General features: G+C 43.9%; 1 protein-coding gene across 1 annotated transcript in view; it reads left to right on the plus strand.

Annotated features, from left to right (window-relative positions):
* The window catches only part of rbms3 (RNA binding motif, single stranded interacting protein), a 211,533-nt gene that overhangs the window by 51,847 nt on the left and 143,722 nt on the right, over window positions 1-15,964 (plus strand). The window lies entirely within an intron of this gene.

Here is a 15,964-nt window from a genome sequence, read left to right on the forward strand (position 1 = left end):
TATGTAGGGTGCCATTTGGGATGCAGGCTGAGCCTTGTGTTAGCCACCGAGAGCCTTGTGTCTGCCACCGTCCACGGCGCAGCGATCACTCATCAAAGCAGATGTTGTCAGAGGAAGCGTTCGGTGCCAAGCCCTGGCATGAGCACAGACCTCAGTCGAGAAAGCACCTGCATGTCGCAAATCAACGATTTAGCAGTTACCGCTAGCTGGAGGAAGGATGGAGGTTAATGACTAGGCCCAACGATGAAGTTCGCTCGCCGGAAGGACGTCAGACGATGGGCAGTTGTTGTGCAGCCCCTCCCTAGCTACGGCCCCGTAGACTCTTTTATCTCCCCCTCTTTCAACCGGGTCTTGGAAAACAACATTAGCCTGTGCTGTCTGTACACTCACCATGAGTGTCATGTTGACACATCAAAACCAAACGACGGAGCCGTCATATCGGTGGCAAATGTTTCAATCGCTAATCAAGTGCACATATCCAATTAGAAGGCGAACAGGCAAGTACGATGCAGTTAAACGTTCTTTACTAATGCTCTGGTCTTACATCTCAAGCTATTCGTAGACATTGTTCTCCGCTTCAGCTGGTACAGTACTGTAAATACATTTCCGTAGTTTTCCTTCTGTTCACTCTCCTCTGACGGCTGCTACACACTCAAAATGGAGCACCAAGAGTGTCGTAGATACGGTCCATTCCAAAAATTCCGCGGCAGCTCCGTTTGCATACGGTGTGTAGACCCATTTCATGGCCAGTCGTAGAGGGGGAGATGAAGAAAAACAACAGATTAGTCCTGAGGTGTATGGCAGCACTGTTTAAGCGCTACTGAAGTTCCATCAATACTTGGTAATTGTTTTTTGCAGCCTCTTTGCTCTGTATTGCCGCCCCCCTTCGAGGTGATGCCGCCTTCCGACCCGTCCTTACCTGGATGGAAGACAACCCTCCATGATTCAAGGCTCGAGAAGCCTCGGATTGGCTTAACCTTCTTTGTGTGGGGCGGCAGGTAGCTTAGTGGTTAAGAGCGTCGGGCCAGTAACCAAAGGGTCACTGGTTCGAATCGCAGAGGCATCTACCGTAGGTGAGAAATCAGCTGATGTGCCCTTGAGCAAGGCACTTAACCCGAATTGCTTCTGGGTAAGAGCATCTGCTAAATGACTGGAATGTCCATTTGTTGCTGGTGACTCATGTAGGCAATCAGAAGTCAGCCTGGGCCCCTTGTTAGGAGGAAGGATGGACCCACGGGTGGTGGAAAACAGGAAGAGAGGATTGAGGGAGTATACAGACACACCAGAGGTGTGAAGTAAATCGCAGGGTGTGGAGATGAAATACAGTAGAGCCTCTCTGAGTCCAGGGCACTGGCCTGGTGAGTTATGCTCTGGAGGGCCAGGCACTCGGCTCTGCACTCGCGGGTGGGGGGAGACCAGTTTCCCATACCTCACCTGCCTGGAATGCAGCGCTGCCGAGATGCCAAAAGCCAAGCATAAGCATCTGTATTTTACGAGTGGAAATGATGGTCCAGCCCTGTGCACCGAGGGAGGGGAAGGGGGAGGAGGGCAGAAAGACGGGAGAGAGAGGGAGAAAGGAAGAGAGGCCACAATAGCTCCAAGGCCTCATCAGAAGCCATGTGTTTCTGTATAAATGCAGATCTCTGGCTTACCCCTACCATGTAACCTATGTCTCTGATCACTATTGACAGCCAGGGCCTCATTCCTTTCATACTGATGTTGAAATACATGTGCAATATATTTCAGATTTTTAGAGAGCTTGATACAGAGTGCCTGTGTTTTTTTGTCTTCTTGACCCCGACCGGCATTTCATTTCTTAAACTGAAATGATTTTCTTCTAGTGAGACACCAATGTTGTAACATACCCGCTCAACTTTTTTTCATGATTAACGTCAATGTTCAGAGGTTACTCCAGTCTACTCAATCTGCTTCTAAACAGATTTTTCCTTTCAAAAGCATGCTCTCTCCTCCTCTCCGTCCTTGTAAAGGTGAATGCAGGAAGGCGGGGTACGGGTTGGAGCAGGTTTCGTATCCATCATAAGAAGAACGTCGCCCTGATCCGGTATCACTTTGTTTTCAGTCGTCTGCCCTTTTGACCTGGCGCTCCTTTAAATGTCAGAGGCAGTGCTTTTTCAACACGGTGGCACCACCAGACAGACACCAAGCCGGGAACAAGCCAGGCCAATCCCCCCTCCCTCCTCTCCTGTGTTATTTGTATTTAGTTCAGCTCAGTGAGAATGCAGCAAAGCGCAAGAAAAAGGGGAAGGGTGCATGAGGTCAGCAACCAGTCATCTCTGGGAAAGATTAAAGAAATGCGAGACACACTGAGATTGAAGCGTGGGAGAGGAACCTGTTTGTTGTAGAGATACCGAGATATGCTGGGCACTGATGTACCCCACACACACACACACAAACAAATGCACTTGCTCACGCACGCACACACAATCACGCATGCATGGATGCACTCATTATACACACACATTCACGCGAGCATGGCCAGTGGTGTAAAGTACTTCAGTAAAAATATGTGAAAGGACTACTTAAGTCGTTTTTATGGGTATCAGTACTTTACTTTACTATTTACATTTTTGAATACTTTTACTTTTACTTCACCACATTCCTAAATAAAATGATATACTTTTTACTACATACATTTTCCTTGACACCTAAAAGTACCCGTTACATTTCGAATGCTTAGTAGGTCAGGAAAATGGTCTAATTCACAGACTTATCGAGAGAACATCCCTGGTCATCCCTTGTGCCTCTGATCTGGCAGACTCACTAAACACATGCTTTGTCTGGTTTGCTTAATATAAGGAATTTGAAATGATTTATACTTTTACTTTTGATACTTAAGTATATTCAAAACCAAATACGTTTAGATTTTTACTCAAGTAGGATTTTACTGGGTGACCTTCACTTTTACTTCATTTTCTATTGGTATCTTTACTTTTACTCAAGTATTTTTATTTTACTAGGCAAGGCCTTTATTTAACCAGGCAAGTCAGTTAAGAGCTAATTCTTATTTTCAATGACGGCCTAGGAACAGTGGGTTAACTGCCTTGTTCAGGGGCAGAAACAACAGATTTTTACCTTGTCACCTCGGTGATTCGATCTTGCAACCTTTCGGTTACTAGTCCAACGCTCTAACCACTAGGCTACCTGCTGCCCCAAGTATGACAATTGGGTACTTTTTCCACCACTGAGCTTGCATACACATACAGTTGGGCAAAAAAGTATTTAGACAGCCACCAATTGAGCAAGTTCTCTCACTTAAAAAGATGAGAGAGGCCTGTAATTTTCATCATAGGTACACTTCAACTATGACAGACAAAATGAGAAAACAAATCCAGAAAATCACATTGTTGGATTTTTAATGAATTTATTTGCAAATTATGGTGGAAAATAAGTATTTGGTCACCTACAAACAAGCAAGATTTCTGGCTCTCACAGACCTGTAACTTCTTCTTTAAGGGGCTCCTCTTTCCTCCACTCATTACCTGTATTAATGGCACCTGTTTGAACTTATCAGTCTAAAATATACCTGTCCACAACCTCAAAAACAGTCACACTCCAAACTCCACTATGGCCAAGACCAAAGAGCTGTCAAAGGACACCAGAAACAAAATTGTAGACCTGCACCAGGCTGGGAAGACTGAATCTGCAATAGGTAAGCAGCTTGGTTTGAAGAAATCAACTGTGGGAGCAATTATTAGGAAATGGAAGACATACAAGACCACTGATAATCTCCCTCGATCTGGGGCTCCACGCAAGATCTCACCCCGTGGGGTCAAAATGATCACAAGAACGGTGAGCAAAAATCCCAGAACCACACGGGGGGAGTTAGTAAATGACCTGCAGAGAGCTGGGACCAAAGTAACAAAGCCTACCATCAGTAACACACTACGCCACCAGGGACTCAAATCCTGCAGTGCCAGACGTGTCCCCCTGCTTAAGCCAGTACATGTCCAGGCCCGTCTGACAACTTCAAACATCAGCTATCTGAGCAGCTAACCGATCGCTGCAGCTGTACATAGTCTATTGGTAAATAGCCCACCCTTTTCACCTACCTCATCCCCATACTGTTTTTATTTATTCACTTTTCTGCTCTTCTGCACACCAATATCTCTACCTGTACATGACCATCTGATCTTTTATCACTCCAGTGTTAATCTGCAAAATTGTAATTATTTGCCTACCTCCTCATGCCTTTTGCACACATTGTATATAGACCCCCCCTTCGTTTTCTACTGTGTTATTGACTTGTTAATTGTTTACTCCATGTGTAACTCTTTGTTGTATGCTCACACTGCTATGCTTTATCTTGGCCAGGTCGCAGTTGCAAATGAGAACTTGTTCTCAACTAGCCTACCTGGTTAAATAAAGGTGAAATAAAAAAATAAAAAATAAAAAAAAGTTTACTAGAGAGCATTTGGATGATCCAGAAGAAGATTGGGAGAATGTCATATGGTCAGATGAAACCAAAATATAACTTTTTGGTAAAAACTCAACTCGTCGTGTTTGGAGGACAAAGAATCCTGATTTGCATCCAAAGAACACCATACCTACTGTGAAGCATGGGGGTGGAAACATCATGCTTTGGGGCTGTTTTTCTGCAAAGGGACCAGGACGACTGATCCGTGTAAAGGAAAGAATGAATGGGGCCATGTATCGTGAGATTTTGAGTGAAAACCTCCTTCCATCAGCAAGGGCATTGAAGATGAAACGGGGCTGGGTCTTTCAGCATGACAATGATCCCAAACACACCGCCCGGGCAACGAAGGAGTGGCTTCGTAATAAGCATTTCAAGGTCCTGGAGTGGCCTAGCCATTCTCCAGATCTCAACCCCATAGAAAATATTTGGAGGGAGTTGAAAGTCCGTGTTGCCCAGCAACAGCCCCAAAACATCACTGCTCTAGAGGAGATCTGCATGGAGGAATGGTCCAAAATACCAGCAACAGTGTGTGAAAACCTTGTGAAGACTTACAGAAAACGTTTGACCTCTGTCATTGCCAACAAAGGGTATATAACAAAGTATTGAGATAAACTTTTGTTATTGACCAAATACTTATTTGCTAATAAATTCATAAAAAATCCTACAATGTGATTTTCAGATTTTTTTTCTAATTTTGTCTGTCATAGTTGAAGTGTACCTATGATGAAAATTACAGGCCTCTCTCATCTTTTTAAGTGGGAGAACTTGCACAATTGGTGGCTGACTAAATACATTTTTGCCCCACTGTACAGCGGGGAGAACAAGAATTTGATACACTGCCGATTTTGCAGGTTTCCCTACTTATAAAGCATGTAGAGGTCTGTAATTTTTATCATAGGTACACTTCAACTGTGAGAGACGGAATCTAAAACAAAAATCCAGAAAATCACATTGTATGATTTTTAAGTAATTAATTAGCATTTTATTGCATGACATAAGTATTTGATACATCAGAAAAGCAGAACTTAATATTTGGTACAGAAACCTTTGTTTGCAATTACAGAGATCATACGTTTCCTGTAGTTCTTGACAAGGTTTACACACACTGCAGCAGGGATTTTGGCCCACTCCTCCATACAGACCGTCTCCAGATCCTTCAGGTTTTGGGGCTGTCACTGGACAATACGGACTTTCAGCTCCCTCAAAAGATTTTCTATTGGGTTCAGGTCTGGAGACTGGCTAGGCCACTCCAGGACCTTGAGATGCTTCTTACGGAGCCACTCCTTAGTTGCCCTGGCAGTGTGTTTCGGGTCGTTGTCATGCTGGAAGACCTAGCCACAACCCATCTTCAATGCTCTTACTGAGGGAAGGAGGTTGTTGGCCAAGATCTCACGATACATGGCCCCATCCATCCTCCCCTCAATATGGTGCAGTCGTCCTGTCCCCTTTGCAGAAAAGCATTCCTAAAGAATTGATGTTTCCACCTCCATGCTTCACGGTTGGGATGGTGTTCTTGGGGTTGTACTCATCCTTCTTCTTCCTCCAAACACGGTGAGTGGAGTTTAGACCAAAAAGCTACATTTTTGTCTCATCAGACCACATGACCTTCTCCCATTCCTCCCCTGGATCATCCAGATGGTCATTAGCAAACTTCAGACGGGCCTGGACATGCGCTGGCTTGAGCAGGGGGACCTTGCGTGCGCTGCAGGATTTTAATCCATGACTGCGTAGTGTGTTACTAATGGTTTTCTTTGAGACTGTGGTCCCAGCTCTCTTCAGGTCATTGACCAGGTCCTGCCATGTAGTTCTGGGCTGATCCCTCACCTTCCTCATGATCATTGATGCCCCACGAGGTGAGATCTTGCATGGAGCCCCAGACCGAGGGTGATTGACCGTCATCTTGAACTTCTTCCATTTTCTAATAATTGCGCCAACAGTTGTTGCCTTCTCACCAAGCTGCTTGCCTATTGTTCTGTAGCCCATCCCAGCATTGTGCAGGTCTACAATTTAACCCTGATGTCCTTACACAGTTCTCTGGTCTTGGCCATTGTGGAGAGGTTGGAGTCTGTTTGATTGAGTGTCTGGACAGGTGTCTTTTATACAGGTAACGAGTTCAAACAGGTGCGGTTAATACAGGTAATGAGTGGAGAACAGGAGGGCTTCTTAAAGAAAAACTAACATGTCTGTGAGAGCCGCAATTCTTACTGGTTGTTAGGTGATAAAATACTTATGTCATGCAATAAAATTAAAATTCATTACTTAAAAATCATACAATGTGATTTTCTGGATTTCTGTTTTAGATTCCGTCTCTCACAGTTGAAGTGTACCTATGATAAAAATTACAGACCTCTACATGCTTTGTAAGTAGGAAAACCTGCAAAATCGGCAGTGTATCAAATACTTGTTCTCCCCACTGTATGTACATTAATGCACACATGCACGTAGAATAGCACACACATGTACATTCCACATTTTTGCACTCTGTAAAACACAGAGTGCATAATCACCTTTAGGCCAGCATACTAGAGCCTCTCCTCTCCTCCACACACGCAGCCTACACCCCCACCCACACACTCATCCATCTGCCTTAGGACTCTATGGCTCCTGCAGCAACCAGCAGCAGATCTATCAATCCTCCGCCTGCCTAGCATCACAGCGTGACTGCCTTCCACCTCTGCATCGTGCGGGCTCTGAATGAGCCTCTCCATCTTCCCATCGCTGACGCCCTGGACCGACCGGAGAGCAATGGGAACAGGAAGTTGTGAAAGGCTTAAGGGCCGTCAAGCTCTGTGGGTAAGAGGGGAGGCATTCTCTCCCTCTGTCCCTGTATTGTTCCCTCCTGCTTCCCTTTGGATGTTTTTTAGTAGGAGTGAGATGTGGGTTAGCTTAATCTGAGGGTCTCGGGGAACCGAAACCACTAATTTGCTATCCTGAAAAAAAACATGAAAAAGGAAGCTCAGGCATTTGAAGGAAAGCAGGGGCTGACCGAATGGAGACATTTTAGATTTTCCTTTATGAGCCCCGAGGCAGAGGAAATGACCTCAGCCCGTTAAAGGACCTCCGTTTCCTCTGCCAGGAGATAAGGCCGCGGAGGCTGAGATTCGCAAGCCGGCCTGGCGGTTCAACACCACACTGGATTGTACGAAATTAGATGAGATAATTGGCTCCCACGGTTTTGTTCTCTTCTCAGCTGCCTGTTGTTGTTCCTCAATGACACCTGTCATCCAGGCTATATTTTTGTTCTGTAGCTCAGTTGGTAGTGCATAATGCTTGTAACACCAGGATAGTGGATTTGAATCCTGGGAAAACACATACGTAACAATTTTGCCCTGAGAACAGCCTCAATTTGTTTCGGCATGGACTCTACAAGGTGTCAAGCGTTCCACAGGGATGCTGGCCCATGTTCACTCCAACGCTTCCCACAGTTGGCTCAATGTCCTTTGGGTGGTTGATCATTCTTGATACACACAGGGAACTGTTGAGCGTGAAAAACTCAGCAGCGTTGCAGTTCTTGACACAAACCGGTGTTCCTTACTACCATACCCCATTCAAAGACACTTAACTATTGTGTCTTGTCCATTCGCCCTCTGAATGGCACACATACACAATCCAAGGCCTTCTTTAACCTTTCTCCTCCCCTTCATCTACACTGATTGAAGTGGATTTAACCACTGACATCAATAATGGATCATAGCTTTCACCTGGATTCATCTGGTCAGTCTACAGTTGAAGTCGGAAGTTTATATACAATTAGGTTGGAGTCATTAAAACTCATTTTCAACCACTCCACAAAGTTCTTGTTAACAACTATAGTTTTGGCAAGTCGGTTAGGACATCGACTTTGTGCATGACACAAGTAATTTTTCCAACAATTGTTTACAGACAGATTATTTCACTTATAATTCACTGTATCACAATTCCAGTGGGTCAGAAGTTTACATACACTAAGTTGACTGTGCCTTTAAACAGCTTGGAAAATTATGTCATGGCTTTAGAAGCTTCTGATAGGCTAATTGACATCATTTGAGTTGTAGGTGTACCTGTGGATGTATTTCAAGGCCTACCTTCAAACTCAGTGCCTCTTTGCTTGACATCATGGGAAAATCAAAAGAAATCAGACAAAAAAAATTGTAGACCTCCAAAAGTCTGGTTCATCCTTGGGAGCAATTTCTAAATGCATGAAGGTACCACGTTCATCTGTACAAACAATAGTACACAAGTATAAATACCATGGGACCACGACAGCCGTCATACCACTCAGTAAGGAGACTGTCTCCTAGAGATGTCTCCTAGAGATGAACGTACTTTGGTGCGAAAAGTGCAACTAAATCCCAGAACAACAGCAAAGGACCTTGTGAAGATGCTGGAGGAAACAGGTACGAAAGTATCTGTATCCACAGTAAAACGAGTCCTATATCAACATAACCTGAAAGGCCGCTCAGCAAGGAAGAAGCCACTGCTCCAAAACTGCCATAAAAAAGCCAGACTACGGTTTGTAACTGCACAAGGGGACAAAGATCATACTTTTTGGAGAAATGTCCTCTGGTCTGATGAAACAAAAATAGAACTGTTCGGCCATAATGACCATTGTTATGTTTGGAGGAAAAAGGGGGATGCTTGCAAGCCGAAAGAACACCATCCCAACCTTAAAGCACGGGGGTGGCAGCATCATGTTTTTGGGGTGCTTTGCTGCAGGAGGGACTGGTGCACTTCACAAAATAGATGGCATCATTAGGGATGAAAATTATGTGGATATATTGAAGCAACATCTCAAGACATCAGTCAGGAAGTTAAAGCTTGGTTGCAAATGGGTCTTCCAAATGGACAATGACCCCAAGCATACTTCCAAAGTTGTGGCAAAATGGCTTCAGGACAACAAAGTCAAGGTATTGGAGTGGCCATCACAAAGCCCTGACCTCAATCCTATAGAACATTTGTGGGCAGAACTGAAAAAGTGTGTGAGAGCAAGTAGGCCTACAAACCTGACTCATTTACACCAGCTTTGTCAGGAGGAATGGGCCAAAATTCACCCAACTTATTGTGGGAAGCTTGTGGAAGGCTACCTGAAACGTTCGCCCCACATTAACAAATGTAAAGGCAATGCTACCAAATACTAATTGAGTGTATGTAAACTTCTGACCCACTGGGAATGTGATTTAAAGAAATAAAAGCTGAAATAAATCATTATCTCAACTATTATTCTGATACTTCACATTCTTAAAATAAAGTGGTGGTCCTAACTGACCTAAGACAGGGAATTTATATTTGGATTAAATGTCAGGAAGATAGAAGAGATACAGTATATAAAGTAGTGCATCACTTTCTGCTAGGCTTGGCCATTACAATTGCCTGCATCCATACACCTCCCACTAGCACAGAGTGAGCCTCTAATGGAGAAATATCTGCAAATGTTAGTCTCTATAAAAATTAGATTTATGGCTACGTCGATGGCTGAGTAGAGTATTGCATGATGCCGAGCATAAAGGAGAATTGATGAATGAGGTTGTGCTCTCCAAGAAGGCCTGTTTTGGATTGTCCCGTGTGCATTTCTGGGAAGTGGAAAGAGAAAGGCAAGCGAGTGCTGTTTGCATCCATTATCGGTTTCTCATTAGAGGGGCCGAGATATAAACATTTGTCTATGTTGCCGGCGCAATTAGGGATTCTCTCTGCAGCCCCTCTGCCCTTTGAAAATGAATTATGTGCAGATGAGAATCTCAACTTAAGTGCGGCCAGCAGCAGACCTCTTCCAGAATGCTTCTCTCTTCCCAAAAACGATTCCAGAAAGAGGCAAGCTATGGAGAAACAGGTGAGAGAGAGGCATAAAGAGAAGAGTGTACGCCTGTCCCCTGTTTGCATGTGTAGTAATGCCCTTAATTTGTAATCGCAAAGGAAGAATTCCATTGATTGGGTGGCGTCGCAAACCTCAATGTGGTGTTCCCCGTACTCCACCCATTCTTGTTTTGCTGCAGAGCCTCACACAGCTCAAGCCCCCCCCACCCCCCGCTTCCATCTCCCTCCCTTTTCCATCTCCCATTCCTTTAAGCCAAGGCGCTCTTTCGCCTTCCAAGTTGGCCGCTCACCAAGCTGGCGTCTAAATTGGTGAGCACGTCGTAAATAGAACCCGGCCACCACATTCCTCCAGCAGTGACCTTTTGTCCCCCCCCTCCACTTCCTGTGCTGCTCCCGCTGGCAGTGTGGTCGCCGCTTCACTTCCAGGGCTGGCCGGCCGGGAGACCAATGCCCCGAGGGACAGCAGCACTGTCTCTGTGTCATGAGCCCTGAGCTCTGACACCATCCTTGCTTGTGTTTGACGTCACTTCCATCCTTATACAACACTGTTGAGCTCTCTTCCCTCCCGGTCCATCGACAAACGGCCTTGAGGGTTATCAGTCGAGGGCGAGGGCGTATCTACCACCATTTTTTATCCCAGAGTCACCGTCGCTATTGTGGTAACCACAATGGGGGCCACAGCCTTCCCCTGACCTGCAAGGGGTTCGGGGTTCGCCCCTGCATCTTCCGGAGTAATGATCATATCCTTGATTAGTTAAGGAAGGAATAAATCAGAAATGAATGAATAAGGGTAGATGGGAGCGGCTTGGCTGTTCCTTATGAATGAATCAGAGCTGAGGGACAAAGAGGGCCGTGCATGAAAAATAAAGGAACACTTTGTCCTTCTCATGGTTTTTATGTTTGTCTCTGCATTGGAGATGTATTTTTCGGAGGCCCCTCTTGATCTATGCTTTGTTAAAATATTGTCTCTGTCTGCCCATTTTTGTGCAACCTCGCGGTTGCTGAGGTGATTATCTATCCTGTTGCCTAGTCACTTTATCCCTACCTATATGTACAGTGCATTCGGAAAATATTAAAACCCGTTCGATTTTTCCACATTTTGTTACGTTATACCCTTATTCTAAAATGGATTCCAAAAAAATGTTTACTCATCAATCTACACTCCATACCCCATAATGACAATGCGAAAACAGGTTTTTGGAAATTGTTGCAAATTTATTGAAAATAATATTTACGTAATTATTCAGACCCTTTGCTATGAGACTCAAAATTGAGCTCAGGTGCATCCTGTTTCCATTGATCATCCTTAAGATGTTTCTACTACTTGATTGGAGTCTACCTGTGGTAAATTCAATTGATTGAATGTGATTTTGAAAGGCACACACCTGTCCCACAGTTGACAGTGCATGTCAGAGCAAAAACCAAGCCATGAAGTCGAAGGAATTGTCCATAGAGCTCCGAGACAGGATTGTGTCGAGGTACATATCTGGGGAAGGGTACCAAAACATTTCTGCAGCATTGAAGGTCCCCAAGAACACAGTGGCCTCAATTTTTAAATGGTAAAGGTTTGGAACAACCAAGACTCTAACTAGAGCTGGCCACTTGGCCAAACTGCACAATTGGGAGAGAAGAGCCTTGGTTAGGGAGGTGACCAAGAACCCAATGGTTACTCTGACAGAGCTCCAGAGTTCTTTCAGAAGGACAACCATCTCTGCAGCATTTTACTAATCAGGCCTTCATGGTAGAGTGGCCAGACGGAAGCCACTCCTCAGTAAAAGGGACATGACGGAGATTCTTGATGAAAACCTGCTCCAGAGCGCTCAGGACCTCAGACTGGAGTGAAGGTTAATCTTCCAACATGACAACGACCCTAAACACACAGCCAAGACAGCGCAGGTGGCTTCGAGACAAGTCTCTGAATGGTCCAGCCAGAGCCCGGACTTGAACCCGATCTAATATCTCTGGAGAGACATAAAAATAGCTGTGCAGCGACGCTCCCCATCCAACCTGACAGAGCTTGAGAGGAACTGCATAGAAGAATTGGAGAAACTTCCCAAATACAGTTGTGCCAAGCTTGTAGCGTCATACCAATGAAGACTCGAGGCTGTAAACGCTGCCAAAGGTGCTTCATCAAAGTACTGAGTAAAGGGTCTGAATGCTTATGTAAATGTGATATTTCAGTTTTTTATTAAAGGGTTTTTCTTTATTTTTACTGTTTTCTACATTGTAGAATAATAGTGAAGACTTTAAAACTATAAAATAACACATGGAATCATGTAGAAACCAAAAAAGTCTTAAACAAATCAAAATATATTTTAGATTTTAGATTATTCAAAGTAGCCACCCTATGCCTTGATGACAGCTTTGCAAACTCTTGGCATTCTCTCAACCAGCTTCATGAGGTAGTCACCTGGAATGTATTTCAATTAACAGGTGTGCCTTGTTAAAATGTACATTTTTGGAATTTCTTTCCTTCTTAATGCGTTGAGCCAATCAGTTGTGTTGCGACAAGGTAGGGGTGGTATACAGAAGATAGCCCTATTTGGTAAAAGACCAAGTCCATATAATGGCAAGATCAGCTTAAATAAGCAAAGAGAAACGACAGTCCATCATTACTTTAAGACATGAAGGTTAGTCAATGTGAAAAATTTCAAGAACTTTAAGTGCAGTCGCAAAAACCAAGTGCTATGATGAAACGGACTCTCATGAGGACCTCCACAGGAATGGAAGATCTAGTGTCACCTCTGCTGCAGAGGATAAGTTCATTAGAGTTGCCAGCCTCAGAAATTGCAGCCCAAATAAATGCTACACAGAGTTCAAGTAACAGACACATCTCAACATCGACTGTTCAGAGGAGAGAAGTGTGAATCAGGCCTTCACGGTTGAATTGCTGCAAAGAAACCACAACTAAAGGACACCAATAAGAAGAAGAGACTTGCTTGGGCCAAGAAACACGAGCAATGGACATTAGACCGGTGGAAATCTGTCCTTTGGTCTGATGAGTCCAAATTTGAGATTTTTAGTTCCAACTGCTCTGTCTTTGTGAGACACAGAGTAGGTGAACGGATGATCTCCGCATGTGTAGTTCCCACCGTGAAGCATGGAGTAGGCGATGTGATGATGTGGGGGTGCTTTGCTGGTGACACTGTCTGGGATATAAATTCAATTTCAAGGCACACTTAACCAGCATGGCTACCAGCATTCTGCAGCGATACGCCATCCCGTCTGGTTTGCGCTTTTCAACAGGACAATGACCCAACACACCAGGCTGTGTAAGGGCTATTTTACCAAGATGGAGAGTGATGGAGTGCTACATCAGATGACCTGGCCTCCACAATCACTTGACCTCATGACTATTTAAAAAAATATAGATATATTTAACCTTTATTTAACTAGGCAAGTCCGTTAAGAACATTTCTTATTTACAATGACTGCCTACCAGCGTGAGATGGCATATGTGGGAACTCCTTCAAGACTGTTGGACAAGCATTGTTTGTTGAGATAATGCCAAGAGTGTGCAAAGCTGTCATCATGGCAAAGGATGGCTACTTTTAAGAATCTAAAATATAAATTGTATTTTGATTTGTTTAACACTTGTTTGGTTACCACATGATTCCATATGTGTTATTTCATAGTTTGGATGTCTTCACTACTATTCTACAAGAAAAACCCTTGACTGAGTAGGTGTGTCCAAACTTTTGACTGGTACTGTATGTCTACCTCAATTACATCGTACACCTGCACATCGACTCGGTACTGGTACCCTGTGTATATAGCCAAGTTATCGTTACTCAACGTGTATTCATTCCTTGTTATTATTCAATTATTTCTCTTTTTTTTTCTCTGCATTGGTGGGAAGGGCCCGTAAGTAAGCATTTCACTTAGTCTACACCTGTTGTTTTAAGAAGCATCTGACAAATAACATTTGACTTGATTTGATTATGTCGCTGTACTCCAACCCGCATCAACAATCAGGCTAAACTGGATGTACATGTAGCACAAAATGTCACTGTCATTTTCCTTCCTTTCCCTTAGCTTTGTGGGCTTAAGGATTTTCACTTTTTCATGTAATCTGCCACTGTTTAAGGTCTGTTGACATTCTAGCCTATGACGTAAATTACTTAAATAGTCAAATTATATTTCAGGCATTGAGTATCCCTCAAGAACCAGTGTTTTCAGCATAGTGGGTCAACCAATGTAAACAGCATAGTGGGTCAATATCCTCAACGACTAAGAGCATTGAAGCGTGAGGCTCAAACTCTCCACTGTTTTGGTGCCCTGGCTACCACGCTCCAACAGCGTGAAGCAAACTCATGCACGTGCGCAGATACTGTGTGTGACCGTGTGAGAGCGAAGTCTTGCATCTCTCTCATCTCAAGATCTGCGGTGCCACAAGATCATTTAACTGAGTTTACCTTTAACAACCTTTTGACAAGTAATTCACACCCTGCAGGTATCTTCCTCCCTCTCAAGAGCTCTTCAGATGATGCAGTGTTACACTTTTAAGGCTAACAAGACAATGTAGTTACTGTGTATTACTGTGTAACTGAGTGGCGAAGGCAATTACACATCTGAATGGAGACCAGGTCTGCTGTGTGTTTAGGATATTTTCTCACTAGCATTATTCTGCCCACTCAGATCAATTAACACCAGTTGGCTGCGAGAGGTGTCCTTAAAATATGCTAATTATAATTTAAAGGCTGGTTTTGGGGTCTTTTTAAATCAGGCTAGCCATTTAGTCCAGACTGGCCCATTTTGTAATTCTCTCTCATCCAAATGGATCTTAACATAAACACTGTGAACTGAGCACTGTTCAAACCTGAGCTGTCCATCTTAGTAACTGGGTATTTCAGTCACGTCTTATCCCAATATAGATCGCTTTCGGAGTCCACAAATCATGATGGAACATTTGTGATTGGAAGACTTATGATAGTCCTCATAATTCTTAATTATTCATACAAAACAATGTGAACTGCACATCAGTTAAATCAACTGTGCAACAGCACTGTTGGTTTTGGAATGACTGTACCTCAGAAACCCAGTTACTTGTTTTGATTGATGGGAATTTGAGTAAAATACTACAGCAGCTGGACTGTATGGTGTTGTACTATACGTTACCCCTGGGCATTGGTAGGAAGGCGAAAGATAGAGGGAAGGAAGAATTCATTAAAGCCCAGATATGAAAATGCTTCAGTATTTGAATAGCCAAGGTGATAATCTCATATCTACAGCCCCCGGTTGATTTCCTGTTCTGCTGCACTAACCTGTGACAGTTTTACAATAAGCAGTTTTTTTTACAGTAAGATTGAGTTCTGCTACAGTAAAAGTGGTGCAGGCAGAAAGCAGATCAATAAACAGATCCTGCAGCTAAGGGAGGCAGAATGCAGAAGGTTATTGATCAGATGATGATTGAGGTAGAGATCCATACCCATATGTTGGTTCAAAACTCATAGGGACAGTTTCCTGGACACAGATGAAGCCTAGTCCTGAACTAAAAAGCATGCTGAATAGAGAATATCCATTGAAAATGCTTTTTAGTCCAGAACTGTCCGGGAAACCAGCCCGTAGTGTCTATACCCAAGGCGATTACAGAATGAGGTTGTTCCTGATGCCACAGTCTGTAATGTATGGTACCAGTGAGCTGTGCTGTCTGGGTCCCCTTGGCCCTGTGCCCTGGCACTCTTCCCTCAGCAAGCCACTGCAGCTCATAGATAAGAGCTATGTCCCAAATGGCACTCT

Source organism: Oncorhynchus kisutch, linkage group LG14 (genome assembly GCF_002021735.2).
Source record: "Oncorhynchus kisutch isolate 150728-3 linkage group LG14, Okis_V2, whole genome shotgun sequence".
Taxonomy (NCBI): domain Eukaryota; kingdom Metazoa; phylum Chordata; class Actinopteri; order Salmoniformes; family Salmonidae; genus Oncorhynchus; species Oncorhynchus kisutch.